At 41.7% G+C, this 15,309-nt stretch overlaps 1 long non-coding RNA gene across 2 annotated transcripts; it reads left to right on the top strand.

Moving 5' to 3' along the window:
* The first annotated feature begins 1,834 nt into the window (after positions 1-1,834).
* On the top strand, positions 1,835-14,168 carry LOC132818722 (uncharacterized). 2 transcript variants are annotated; one of them, XR_009645017.1, is made up of 3 exons: positions 1,835-1,993; positions 3,119-3,263; positions 13,828-14,168. It is a non-coding gene; the product is annotated as an uncharacterized LOC132818722 (long non-coding RNA). The 2 variants fall into 2 exon arrangements; XR_009645016.1 differs by lacking the exon at positions 1,835-1,993 and having other exon boundaries at positions 3,054-3,263.
* Positions 14,169-15,309: the final 1,141 nt, after the last annotated feature.

Below are 15,309 nucleotides of genomic sequence, written 5' to 3'. Positions count from 1 at the left end.
TTGGGAAGCGAAGGAAGTTTGGCATGTCCATAAGGATCCTCAGCAACGTTTACAAATGCACCACAGAAAGCATTCTATCTGGATGTGTCACAGCTTGGTATGGCAACTGATCTGCCCAGGACCATACGAAACTACAAAAAGTTGCGAACACAGCCCAAACCATCATGCAAGCCAACCTTCCATCCATTGACTCCACCTACCCTGGTGTAGCCATGGAATGGCATCCAATATCATCAAAGACCTCTTCCACCATGTTATTATCTCTTCCAACCTCTTCTGTTTGGCAGATGATACAATAACTTAAACACATGCACCAACAGGTTCAATAACATCTCCTTCCCAGCAGCTATTAGATTTCTGAATGGACCTCTTAACTTTTGAGCCTAATATTGATCTTGCTTTTTGTGCACCTTCTTTGTCGCCTTAACCTGTATTACTCGTTCTGTTCAATTACCCTCCGATCTTTGTGTCTTTCTATGTTATGATCTGCTGTACGGCATACAAAACTTTTCATTGTACTTTTCAAATCAAAATTCTCCCCAGTCCTTCCATTTGTATTGAGAATGTTTTCAAAATTAAAGAGCAGTTAAAGCCAATGCTGGCTGTGCCAAAATTAGGAAAGATCATCAACAATATCAAGACAGGGAATCAGTGAAAAGCTATTAGGTCATGCATGTGTTGTGGATGTCAAACATTGTCTACTTGCATGAAATCCACACTACACATTGTGTTGAGCTGTCCCTCAATCAATAATTGTCAGCTTGGCTTAGTGCTCATACTATAATTTCTGAGCTGGAAAAATTAACTTCAAGATATAGATTAGGCTGACATATCAGTCTATTATAAGGAAAATACTACATTTTGGGAGGAGACATTAATCTGCCAACAAAGTTATTCTTGCTGACTTATCCAAAAAATGTATGATTTTGCCAATACAAGTATTCTATCAGGCCTGACTGTTCAGCAAGCTGTTTTGAACCATGTACTGTTTTGGGCGGCACGGTGGCACAGTGGTTAGCACTGCTGTCTCACAGCGCCTGTAGACCTGGGTTCAATTCCCGACTCAGGCGACTGACTGTGTGGAGTTTGCACGTTCTCCCCGTGTCTGCGTGGGTTTCCTCCGGGTGCTCCGGTTTCCTCCCACAGTCACAAAGATGTGCGGGTCAGGTGAATTGGCCAAGCTAAATTGCCCGTAGTGTTAGGTAAGTGGTAAATGTAGGGGTATGGGTGGGTTGCGCTTCGGCAGGTCGGTGTGGACTTGTTGGGCCGAAGGGCCTGTTTCCACACTGTAAGTCTAATCTAATCTAATCTAATCAAATATTATTTAAATATAAGGGATAGGTTGGAATGAGCAGCCAGTTTGAAATGCAAAATAATCTTTGCAATGTCAATCATGATGAAATGTATTGTATTAAAATGTAGAGGGCTGCGAGAAGACAGCAGGGCAATGTGATTAATTGGAAGTCATGCCAAAAAGACTGCACGAATGTGATGGGCTGAAGGGCTTATTTCTCTGTTGCGCCATTCTGTCCTCAAACGTAATAAGCAGCATGTCAATGGAAGCAAATGGCAAAAATAAAAGAAGGAAAAAAATTCTCCAAAGTACTTTGAAAATCCTATTTCATTGTATTGGCCGAATGATGTTATTTCGCTTGTTCACAGATTGAGATTGTTTGTCTCCTTTCTGCCAATGTATTTTGACAAAATCCAAAATAATTCATATTATTGGATGTACCCTTCTCCTCCCTTCCTCTTGTCTTGTTTGCAGCTATTTAATCATTACAAGGTACAATTGGTAAGGTCCCCGTTCAACCTCTAACATTTGTCCAAGTGGCGGACTCACGGGAAGGTTGTCAGCTCCATATTTCATAAATAACCATAAGCACATTGTCCCACTGTGAATGCTGTCGTGTGATATAGTTCCAAAGGCGTCAACGTCTGAGGGCGAGAGACACAAACAAAAGTCTGTAATAACGGAACATCTTTAAAGCTTGTGAGTTTTGCATTTTCTTCTTCTGTCTCGGAGTGATTAATCTGTGGCTCCTTGGGCTTCTCTCTGGGGTTTGTATGACTCAGCAAACCGGGAAATACCCATCTATGCAACCCCTCCATCGAGGAAGCCATAAATCCTTTTTAAGAACCAAGTGCTAACAGTGGGATATGGGGTTGTTTTTTTGCCTCTGATGTCGAACAAGCAGGGTCCAAGGCTGGTCCTTTCGGAGAAAATTGTAATAGAATACCATACACCGGCATATATAATCGCTGCCCGCCTATACCAGTTATATCTGAGCACTATAATGAGTTTATTGATAAATGTTTAGCAATTAGGAGTAAAGCAAGTTATATATTCCAAGCAATAGCAAAAATGAACGAGAAGGAGGCTGACTTTAAATATGTCTTGCGTTGTTTTTTTTTCCCCTACACTCTGGGGAGTTGGAGAGGGACCCGGAAGTTTTTTATATATCACATGGCTGAGAGATTTAATATAAACACAAAAATGGCGGCAGTCACATTGGGAGAGTGTTTGCTGCGTCATAAAATAATATGCATGTAAACAAAGAGAGGAGAGTGAAGAGAAAGAAGAAAGACAGACAGTGTGAGGGGGAAGAAAGCGAGCGATCGTGCCGCCAGCGGCAACAGGACCAGCGCTGTCTGTCAGACTGGGACTGAGAGCGCCTCTGAGCTGGGGGCTACCGGGGGCTCATTGTGTCTAGACTTCGTCCTGGGCAAGGCACTGTTAGCTGTTCGTGCACTAATTCGGGGACGAAGTTTGACAGATTTGTGTTGAATCTCTTGACAGTGCATGTAGCATGCAGTAAATTATACTTCACGCACACTACTGGTGTGAGAAGAGTCCTTGCCAGATTTGTCCTAATTCGTTATTTTAGCAATCAGCGTAAGATGCCAATTTCTAGAAGCTGGTGGAATCTTCCAGTGTCTCGGAGCCAATTTATTTGGGTTTCACGTGTTTTTTATTTTGCAATTCGAATCTATTTTGCTAACATTCTGTGTCGCTTAGATTTTGTTTATATGATGTAAGTTTGTATTAGGGACGGATTTGTTTTATATAAAAAAATAATGTTTTGTATTTTTTTTAATGTTTTAGAGATTTTTGCAGGTTCGAAAGATGGGAAACAGCGCCCAGACCTAAGTTGTTTACAATCAGCCAGGGTCGAGCATGGAGAGAGAAGGTGGAGCATCGAGTCCCTGATTCTAAATGATCATTCCCCTGCGAGGGAGCAGTACCTCCTCCCTCTTGAAAGGTGATGTGAAGCTAACTTACTGCTTAATCGAATAGATTTTGAGATGTAGTTCAAATGAATCTGTTGAAGAAATAAGTGAATTTGTTTCAAATCGTTTGGATTTTATTTGTGGTTTTCAGATTCTGATTGTTCGTAAACTGAGAGGGACCGTGGCAGATGTAGAAAACATATGTGGCCAGACATGGAGTTGTTTACATTGTCTCAACATTTTATCCGTTGAAAGTTATTTGCAATTTTTAGAGTAAAATGCTTTAATATTACGTGTGCCCAAATAGGTTTTAATTTGCAATGCATTCAATTTTTAAACAAATTAAATTTATATCAAAATCATTGCGAGATACAAGCACCCCAAGCAGTTGACGGGAACATTATCAAGCAAAATTTAATGACCAGAAACACCAGGAAATATTAGGACAAGTCACCAAAAGCTTGACCAAAGAGCTATGGCTGACATGGTGCCTCACAGCGCCAGGGACCCAGGTGACTGTGTGGAGTTGGCACATTCTCCCCACGTCTGCTTGGGTTATCCTCCCGGTGCTCTGGTTTCCTTCACAATCCAAAGATGTGCAGGTTAGGTGAATTAGCCATGCTCAATTACCAATTGTGTTCAGGGATGTGTAAGTGCATTGGTTAGGGGAAATGTAGAGGAATAGGGTAGGTGATCTTTTTTTTAGATTTAGATTAGATTACTTGCACTGTGGAAACAGGGCCTTCGGCCGAACAAATCCACACCGACCCGCCGAAGCACAAACCACCCAGACCCATTCCCCTAAATTTACCCCTTGACCTACCACTACAGGCAATTTAGCATGGCCAATTCATCTAACCTGCACATCTTTGGAATGTGGGAGGAAACCGGAGCACCTGGAGGAAACCCACGCAGACACTGGGAAAATATGCAAACTCCACACGGTGAGTCGCCTGAGGCAGGAATTGAACCCAGGTCTCTGGCGCTGTGGGGCAGCATTGCTAACCACCGTGCCACCATGCTGCCCAAAATGCAGAAGGGGTCTGTGTGGGTTACTCTTTTTGGAAGGTTGGTTTGGACTTGTTGGGGCAGATGCCTGTTTCCACACTGTAGGGATTCATTGATCTATGAAGCAACTAGTATTTACTGTGGAAAAGGATATGGAAGATATAGACTGTAGGGAAATAGATGGTGACATCTTGCAAAATGTCCAGATTAGAGGAGGAAGTGCTGGATGCCTTGAAACGGTTAAAAGTGGATAAATCCCCAGGATCTGATCAGGTATACCCGAGAACTCTGTGGGAAGCTAAAGAAGTGATGCTGGGCCTCTTGCTGAGATATTTGTATCATCGATAGTTACAGGCGGGGTGCTGGAAGACTTGAGGTTGGACAACGTGGTGCCACTGTTTAAGAAGGGTGGTAAGGACAAGCCAGGAACTATAGACCTGTGAGCCTGACCTCGGTGGTGGGAAAGTTGTTGGAGGGAATCCTGAGGCACAGGATGTACATGTATTTGGAAAGACAAAGATTGATCAGGGATAGTCAACATGGCTTTGTCCGTGGGAAATCATGTCTCTCAAACTTGATTTGAGTTTTTTTTTGAAGAAGTAACAAAGAGGATTGATGAGGGCAAAGCAGTAGATGTGATCTGTATGGACTTCAGTAAGGCATTCAACAAGGTTCCCCATGGGAGACTGATTAGCAAGGTTAGATCTCATGGAATACAGGGAGAACTAGCCATTTGGATACAGAACTGGCTCAAAGGTAGAAGACAGAAGGTGGTGGTGGAGGGTTGTTTTTCAGACTGGAAGCCTGTGACCAGTGGAGTGCCACATGGATCGGTGCTGGGTCCTCTACGTTTTGTCATTTACATAAATGGTTTGGATGTGAGCATAAGAGGTACAGTTAGTAAGTTTGTAGATGACACCAAAATTGGAGGTGTAGTGGACAGCGAAGAGGATTACCTCTAATTACAACAGGATCTGGACCAGTTGGGCTGAGAAGTGGCAGATGGAGTTTAATTCAGATAATTGCGAGGTGCTGCATTTTGGGAAAGCAAATCTTAGCAGGGCTTATACACTTCATGGTAAGGTCCTAGGGAGTGTTACTGAACAAAGACCTTGGAGTACAGGTTCATAGCTCCTTGAAAGTGGAGTCGCAGGTAGATAGGATAGTGAAGAAGGCATTTTGTATGCTTTCCTTTATTGGTCAGAGAATTGATTCCAGGAGTTGGGAGGTCATGTTGTGGCTGTACAGGACATTGGTTAGGCTACTGTTGAAATATTGCTTGCAATTCTGGTCTCCTGCCTATTGGAAAGATGTTGTAAAACTTGAAAGGGTTCAGAAAAGATTTGCAAGGATGTTGCCAGGGTTGGAGGATTTGAGCTATCAGATGAGGCTGAACAGGCTGGGGCTGTTTTCCCTGGAGCGTCGGAGGCTGAGGGGTGACTTTAATTAGGTTTACAAAATTATGAGAGAGGTGGATAGGGTAAATAGGCAAAGTTGTTTTTCCAGGGGTGGGGGAGTCTAGAACTAGAGGGCATAGGTTTAGGGTGAGAGGGGCAAGATATAAAAGAGACCTAAGGGGCAACTCTTTCACACAGAGGGTGGTAGGTGTATGGAATGAGCTGCCAGAGGAAGTGGTGGAGGCTGGTACAATTGCAACATTAAAGAGGCATTTGGATGGGTATATGAATAGGAAGGGTTTGAAGGGATATGGGCTGGGTGCTGGCAGATGGGACTAGATTGGGTTGGGATATCTGGTTGGCATGGACAGGTTGGACCAAAGGGTCCGTTTCCATGCTGTACATCTGTGACTCTCTGAGAGCAGCAAAGATTTGGGAGAGAATTCCAATGTTTAGGGCAACTGTAACAAAGGCTGCCAGTACTGTAAGGATTACAATTGGTCAGAATTGGGGGAGTACTGTGATCTCAGAAGGGCATGTGCACAGGGAGGGGAAGTTGGAAAACCACGGAGAATTCTTGAATCAAAGATGAGAACTTCAAACTTGAACGTGACCAGACTGGAATCCACTGTGAGTCAGCAAACATGCATGATGTGTGAATGGGACTCTATATGATGAGTTTGAGCAGTTTTACTGAAATGTTGGTAATTGAGTAGAAGCTCATCTCGGGGTTAAATATGACATTGAGATTGTGGACAGTCTAGTTCCATCTCCAGTAATATTTAAAAAGAATGTACCAAATCTACAATGATTATTCATTCACATATATGTTGAATTTTAATTGAGAACTCATGTTTTAGCGTGATAAATATCCCAAGACACTTTAAAAGAGGCTTAATCAGAAAGGTCGTTCTGGAAAGATTACAGTGATAGTGAAAGGCAAGGCTGTGGATGGATGTTAACATTTTAGCATTCTCATGTTTGAGTTTCAGAACCAAACACCATCATAGTTAATCATGGTCAGGAGCGAGCGGGAATTTGTGGGGATGGGGAACAGTGTTTTATCTGAGTTGTTTACAGAGGATAGAGAATGTGTGCTGAATGGGAGTTCTGAAGAGTCAGACTTGACTCTAAGCATTAACTGTTTCTCTCTCTGCTGCCAGACCTGTCGAGTTCTCCAGTATTCTCCATGTTTGTTACAGAATAAAAAGGCCAGGTTTTGATTTTTCTTTGTATGTAAAAGTGAGAAACCCTGGTGTGGAGCCATGACACTTAAGTTGAAAAAAGATAAGTCATGAAACCAGTAAACTACTGGTTTCCTGACTGTGTTTGTTTTTATACATTCATGGGATGTGGGTATTGCTGGCTAGCTTGCTCATGGTAAGTCACCTTCTTGAACTGCCACATGGGATGAAGGAGCACCCTCAGTGTAGTTAGGAAGGGAGTTCTGCGATTTTTTTTGACCCAATAATGTGAACAGATGGTGGTATAGCTCCATGTCCGGCTTATATGTATTGAGAAGGTGAGTCTTCCCGTGGTAGGCATCTACTGCTCTAATCTTAGGTGATAGAGATGGTGGACTGGAAGGTGCTTTTGAAGAAGCCTGGATGATTTTATGCCTTGGCATCCTGTATATAGTACACATGGTTACCACTCTGTTAGTGGTGAAGGGAGTGAATGTTGAAGGTGGTGGAGGGGTGCTGATCAAGCAGGCTGCTTTGTCGTGAATGATGTTGAGCTTTTTTAACACCAATTATGCTTCAGCACCCAGGCAAGTGTGAAGAAAACTGTCATATTGTTTTCCCTTGTGAATGGTAGACAGGCTAACTAGGATCTGTATGACTGACCATTGTTCAGTGTTACAACTGGATATTTAGCTCAGTCAAGATGTCTCTGTGGTTAAGTAGCTGATTGGTGCTTGTTGTTCAGGCTGTGGTTACTTGGTCAGTGTGCTGGAGGACACCTAACACTAATGAAACTGTGATCCTGCATGATCTGCATCTTCAACTGAGAAATTGAAAGGTGAGAAAGCAAAAGTCGATGACTGATGATCCACCAAAAATGGTCCTATTTGTATATTGACTGTACTGACTGACTTTTAAATTGTTGAAATTTCCACTGTTTTTGACATACCTGGCTGTTTGTTCTATATTAAGCACTGTAGGTGTTTACCTTTATGATTAAATATTGACTGTATTTATCTGATATTTTTCTCTGAAGTCCAAGTATGAAAACAGGCATTTTTTCTGCCTCTGTGTACTTAAATTTGACATCTTGTTTGTCAGACAAAAGCAAAGCACTGAGGATAATGGAAATCGGAAATAAAAACAGCAAATGATAGAAGGGCAGGTAGCATCTGTGGATGGAGAAACAGGGTTAGAATTTTGTTACTGTGCCTATCTCTAATGTTAACTTTGTACTTCTCCCTACAGATGCTCCCTGATCTGCTACATTTTTCCAGCAACTCTTGTTTTTGTCAAGCCAATGTAAAGCTGACTGCCAGGATAGTTTGCAGTGAGTCCTTTCCTAACAGCATTTTGGGTGTACCTATACACTTGAACTACAAGGTGGAAGCAGGTGGCTCACTGCCACCTATTCTAGGGCAACTAGGGATGTGCAATAAATGTTACCCTCGCCAGTGATATCAACATTGTATGAAAGAATTTTAAAATGAGTTTTTTTGTCACTTTTCCTGAGATTGCCTGATGTGCATATATTCTTTCCTGTTGAGATATGTGACTAGTTTTTCAACTACAAATTTACTCTCCGATGGAAGATTTTGTGTGTTTATTCAGATTTAATACTGTGTACTGTCAAAGTACAAAAGTTGAAAAAGTAGATTCTAATATATGAAATTATAATTTAGGTTTAGCATAATTTAATTTCACATTTGCCTTTGCTTGTGATTCATTCTTTTCAGCTTTGGCGGTTTTCTGTATTATGGCGCTGCATTCTTTGCTTTGGTATAAAAGGGTATGAATATTTATATTCTTGAACTTTTAGTTTTCTTTCAGTGGTAAGTAATCCTTAATGTTACAACTTTTAAATTTATAAATGGCTTGGACAGGATAGATATGGAGAGAATTTGTTGGAAGATCAAAACTAGGGCTGATGAGAATATATGATAACTACTGCTCAATTCCATTTTTTAAAAAAAGCAAAGATTTGTATATGTAACCGTGCTTTCGAAGTGTAGCCACTGTTGTAATGTAGAAAGTGCAGTAGGTAATGTTTGCTCAACAATGTGATAAAGACAGATCATCTCTTACTCTAATGTTGATTTGAGAGTTAAATACTTCCTGGGGCACTTGGGAGAGTTACCTTGCTCTTTTTCATGAAATCGTGCCATGGATTCTTGCACTTCAATCTGAGCAAGGAATGAAGCCTCCGTTTTACACAGGCTTCTGGACTATTCTTGAAAGTGTTTGTTTGTTTGAACACTGAAAAACACATACATGACACAGATGTCAGCAAGAACAAACCAGCACTAAAACCGCATTTTAATGTACAGCATCTAATTAAAGTTTGCTTACTTTAGCTGAGCATAAAATATGTTTGAGTGCACTTTCTATAAGTCTTATTATTTAATAGACCTGTCTGGATTTAGCTAAGCCCTCGACACTAGTGACAGAAGACTCACTAAGGCCCCTCTTTTACACTCACCTTCCCACCTTGCAGACACATGGTCATCAGTCTCTGTTTTCCCCCGCCGCCACACAGACACAAATTCCGTACCCCCAAATGCCTTTCCCAGCCCCCTTCTCGCACCCCAAAGCTTAGCATCCCTCTTTCCAATCCCAACCTTCCCTCACTTGCAGTCACCCAACCTCTCTTTTCAACTGATCCCTCCCAATATGGCCTCATTGCTGGTATCTGAAGTAGGCTCATTCCTTTAAGGATCCTGTAAAACTGGCAGGTGACAGCTCTTGGCTCGTCCTTGGGACCACCCAGTTTCTCCTGCAGTCAATCGGTGATGAGTTACACAGGCTAGCTTCTGCCTGTATTAAGTTGGCATGCCAACCTCTTGGGTCTAATCAAACTTTCTATTGGAAGTGTTTTACAATGTTGACATCTGTGGTCATGCTGCCATGGACAAATGTTAAGTAATGGAAAGGAATGGGGAGCTTTGCATTGTTGTTCCACACAGGTGTCCATCCTTCTGTCTGTCCCATGGTAGAGGGATCAATGACCGGGCTTACAGACTTAAAGTAAGGAGCAGGAGGGTCAGATGAAATATGAGGAAATTCTTTATCACCCAGAGTAGTGGGAATCTGGACCTCTGCTGTAAGGCTGGTACAAATAGAAACCCTCATAACATGTAAGAAGTATTTCAACTTGCACTTGCGATGTAAGGAATATGAGGCTTTGGGCCCTGTGATGATAAATGGGATTAGATTAGGTCACTACCGGTTTGTGTTACCAGTGCTAACTTGACAGGCTGAAGGGCTTTTTTTCTGTCTTGTAGACTTTGGACTATGTTTTGTGAAAAACATTCTGAATAAATTCTGTGAATTCTTCTTGGCTACTCTGCCAATTTGGTTTTCCCAAAGAACATGAATTGATTAATGTGCAGCCTATGTTACATTCACTTATTATCTCCAAATGTATTCTCCATCCTATAGCTGCTGTGGGAGCCCTGTAGACTAAACTCCCACCAATATCTTAGGTTAGATTCCCTACAGTATGGAAACAGACCCTCAGCACATGTCCACACCGACCCTCCAAAGAGTAACCCACCCAGACCCATCCCACTATCCTATATTTACCCCTGACTAATGCACATAACACTATAGGCAATGTAGCATAGCCATTTCACATGACCTGCACATCTTTGATTGTGAGAGGAAACCGGAGCACCTGGAAGAAACCCACGCGGACACTGGGAGAATGTAAAAACTCCACACAGATAGTCGCCTGAGGTAGGAATCGAACCTGGGTTCCTGGTGCTGTGAGGCAGCAGTGCTAACCACTGAGCCACCATGCCTCCCCTATCTTCTTCTCCTTGTTGATATCTATCTTTTCCACCTTGAGTTAACAAAGCTACCCAATCATGTGAATACTTAGTTTCCAACTTGTATCTCCTTTGTTTTTATGATGCCTATAAGATTATGCCTATTAACCTCTATTTGCCCCATTAATTTATTTGTTTTGTTCTGACTACTAAATAGACTTAAGTGCAGACCTATTAATTTAGCATCTTTTTTTCATTTTTTTTTCCTCATTTGCCCTATTTGCTACTTTTTGTGTTAGTGCACTCTGTCCCTTCCTATCCCATGATGGTTGTCATAATCGCAACAGTTGCCTTGCAATGCTGCCATATTCATTTTGCTTCATATGCATCCCCTCACGAGAAATCATCGGTGTTTTTTTTAGTTGTAAAGTGCTCTCTACAGTCCTAGCTCTTGGATTTGTCAGGATGCTGATGCTGGATATGTCAAAGGCTATGATTGCTAACAAGATCCATGCTGTAGTACTGAAAAATTGTATAGTGGAATTAGTTTTGTTCCCCTCGTCTGACTACAACATTGACATCCTTTGACAAAGTGGAAAATTGCTCAGGTGTTTCTTGCCCATAAAAAGTAGGGCAGGCCCAATCTGGCTGTTTACTCCTTGCCATGCCAATCCTTGTGTCTTGACGTTAGCCAGATATTGTTAACAGTATATCAGGCAGGTTTAGTCATCAGTACAGTTGTGGCACTTCATCACAATGCCAAATATTATTATAGCCTTAATCAAAACATGGACAGAAGAACTGAATTTTAGGGGCTGAGGTGAAAGTTTGACATTTATGGGGACAGATTTTTTGGTGGGACAGCATTTCTGTGATAGTGATCACAACTCCTTGACCTTCACTATACTCGTGGAGAGGGACGGGGCAGACGGTATGGGCAGGTATTTAGTTGGGAAAGGGGGAATTACAATGCTATTGGGCAAGAACTAGGGCACCTAAAGAGGGAACAGATGTTCTCCGGGAAATGCACGACAGAAATATGAAGGTGGTCTAGGAAGCACTTAGTGATCGTGCTGGACAGGTTTGCCCCACCGAGGCAAGGGAGGGATGGTAGGTTGAAAGAACATTGGGTGACAAGGGATGTGGAACATCTAGTCAAGAGGAAGAAGGAAACTTGCTTAAGATTGAGGAGGCAAAGATCAAACGGCTCTCAGTATCCAGGAAGGAACTGAAGAATGGACTTAGGAGACCTAGTAGGGGGGCATGAAAAAGCTTTAGCAGGTAGGATTAAGGAACACTCTAAGGCATTCTACATTTATGTAAGAGTAAGGCCCTCAGGTATGGTGGAGGGTTCTTGTGCCTGGAGTCAGGGGAGGTAATGGAGGTACTTGAATACTTTGCTTCAGTATTCACGACTGAGAGAGTCCTTGACATTTCTGAAGACAGGATGAAACAGACTGATATGCTAGAACAGATTGATGTTAAGGAGGATGTGCTGAAAAATTTGAAAAACCTAAGAATGGATAAATCCCCTGGACCAAACAGGATATACCCTGGGTCACTATAGGAAGTGAGGGAAGAGATTGCTGCACCTTTGGCAATGACCTTTGTGTCCTCACTGTCCACTGGATTAGTGTCCGATGATTGGACGGTGGCAAAAGTTAATCCCTTGTTCCAGAAAGGGAATAGGAATAATCCTGGGAATTAGACCAGTTAGTTTTATGTCAGTGGTGAGCCAAGTATTGGAGAGAATTCTGAGAGACAGGATATATGATACTTAGGAAACCAAAGTTTGATTAGAGATGATCAGCATGGCTTTGTGAGGGGAAGGTCATGCCTCACAAACCTTTATTGAATTCTTTTGAGGATGTGACAGTAAGCATTGATGAAGGTAGAGCAGTGGATGTGGTGTACATGGAATTTAGCAAGGCGTTTGCTAAGGTTTCCCATAGTCGGCTCATTCAGAAAGTAAGGAGGCATGGGATTGTCTGCAGAGAGATTTGGCTGGCCCATAGAAGACAGAGGTTGGTGGTCGATGGAAAGTATTCAATCTGGAACTTGGTGACCAGTGGTGTTCTGTAAGGATTGGTTCTGGGCCCTCTGCTGTTTGTGATTTTTTTTTAATATATATAAGACTTGGAAGAGGAAGTGGAAGGATGGATTAGTAAGTTTTCCAATGACACAAAGTTTGGTGGAGTTGTGAAAAGTGTAGGTTGCAATGGATATTGACAGGATGCAGAACTGGGCTGATAACTGGCAGAAGGAGTTCAACCTGGAAAAGTGTGGAGTGATTCACTTTGGAAGGTCAAATTTGAATGCAAAATACAGGGTTAAAGGGAGGATTCTTGGCAGTGTGGAGGAACAGAGGGAGCTTGAGGTCCGTGTCCATAGCTCTCTCAAAGTTGCCACCTAAGTTTATAGGGTTGCTAAGAAGATATATAATGTGTTGGCTTTCATTTGCAGCTCTATAGAGCCTGGTTAGACCACACTTGGAATATTCTGGTCGCTGCATTATAGGAAACTGGAAGCTTTACAGAGGGTGCAGAGAGGATTTACCAGGATGCTGCCTGGACTGGAGGACATGTCTTATGAAAAAAGGTTGAGGAGCTCGGGCTTTTCTCATTGGAGTGAAGAAGGATGAGAGGTGACTTGAGATAGTTGTACAAGGTGATGAGAGGCATAGCTAGAGTTGATAGCCAGAGACTTTTTAACCACGGCGAAAATGTCTGTCATGAGGGGGCATAATTTTAAGGTGATTGGAGGAAGGTTTCGGGGAGATGACAGAGGTGGGTTCATTACACAGAGTGGGTGTGTGGAACACCCTGCCAATGGTGCATAGTCATTTTGCTCTTTGCATCTGTGTTGCAATATCCTTCTACAAGAGCATGAGGAGGTCTGAGTTCTTTCCCAATTTTCCGTGAATATGGGAATTCCCTACAATGCACTGAACAAGAATTCAGTGGAGTCGAAAACCTACTACATGTAAATATTGGTGCTGTTGAGTGCTGATTTTATTTTCTATTAGAATTTCATTACTTTTTCCTTCCCCTCCTCTACTCCCCAAATACGAAGACTTTGCCTCCTTTACTTTTGCTGTATTTCTACAGGCACTTTGTGACTAGCAATAACCTGCTTATGTGCTGTAACTTATTTATAACCCCTCTCTGTGAGCTTTGACATGCTATTTAACTGTGGGAGGCATTGAACCTGAACACAATACTTATTGTCTTTGATTTTCAGACATTACTGGAGGTCTTCCCTCAGGCATCATCAGCTTTCTGACACTTCATCCTTGTGGCTGCACTTCATTTATGGATAAGTGTACTGTATGATTTGACTGGGAGAAGAATCTTGAACAAGTACAGGAAGAGCATTCAGTCGTACTGATAAAGGGCAGGAGCCCAGGTTGATTTTAGTTTTCCCTGTCACTTAAACTGGACCCACTCGAGTTTTAGGACACTGCGGATGAATTTACATAGTACAGACAATGTCACACTGTAAATGGAAAATAAATCCAGCTGTCTAGTGAACATAATGCTGCAAACTTTGCTCACTAAATGTTTTTTTGCAAAACAACCAAATTTACAGTTTGTGCATTATTTGTATCAAGTTATAAGACTTTGGCAAATGCAGTTAACTCCTATTAGTGAATGATTAATTTTTAAAGGAAGAGGTGCAGAAAATTCATATTCCAGAATAGTACATATTATTTTCATTTTATTTCAAATTAAGTTGTGCAGAAGCCTTGTGGTATCAAAAATATGAAGATTGTTGATTTTCCATTCCTTGATCCCACTGAGAATGTTTTGGTAGTCTTGATATTTTGGACTGTTGAAGTTCTTAATTTATAAACTAAATAATTTAAACAGAAATTTGTTGTACGCTACATCATAAACTATTGCAAGTTCCTGGATATCAAAAAATGTTGGAATGCAGTAGAATGCAAACATTTAGATTATCTAGTCTCTGCTAATGTTTTTTTTCTATTTTTCTTTCCACTCTTAATAATCCACATGTTTCCACAATGGATTCAACTGAAGGGGTAATCTTGTGTTGCAATGGTAGCACCCCCACTTCTGGTTTAGAATCTCCAGATCTGAGTCCCCCTCCAGGAGCTGTTGTCATGGAAGGTGTATTAAAAATGTGACCAAACAAGTTTATTAGCAGCTTGTATATCCTACTGATACCACTTGCCATGAAGTGTGAGAGCAGGAGAGTTTCCTGGTCAACCACCCAGCAGTAGCTAACCACAGTAGTATTTTGCCCATAAACATGGACCAAACCAATCAAGGTTTGTGGTCCAATCCTTGGAAACAAAGTTAGGGGAAAAGACTGACAGTCTCCACCTGCCGCCTATCTGCACATCCTGCTGGTTTCTCTGTGCGCTCAAACAATCTTTGAATATTTTCCTTTCTCTTTGATTTCTTGATATCAGAAAATGTTGTTGTTGTTCCATTAATTCCAAATGATTTCATTTATAAATTGATATTATTGAGTGCTTGCAAAATGGACTCATGTCAAGTGGCAATCAAAATATTGTAGGAGCAAATTACTGTAGATGTTGGAATCTGTTCTGAAAACAACAAATGCTGGTGATCAGTGGGTCAGGCAGCACCCATGGAGAGAGAACAAGCTAATATTTTGAATCTAGGTCACTTTTCATCAGAACTGATGTCATGTCACTTCTGATTTTAACAACCTCTGATTATATAACCTTTTTTT

This window comes from Hemiscyllium ocellatum, chromosome 9, assembly GCF_020745735.1.
Source record: "Hemiscyllium ocellatum isolate sHemOce1 chromosome 9, sHemOce1.pat.X.cur, whole genome shotgun sequence".
In the NCBI taxonomy this organism is placed as follows: Eukaryota; Metazoa; Chordata; class Chondrichthyes; order Orectolobiformes; family Hemiscylliidae; genus Hemiscyllium; species Hemiscyllium ocellatum.
The sequence above is the reverse complement of the archived record's forward strand: the minus strand, read 5'-3'. Positions and strand labels throughout refer to the sequence as shown.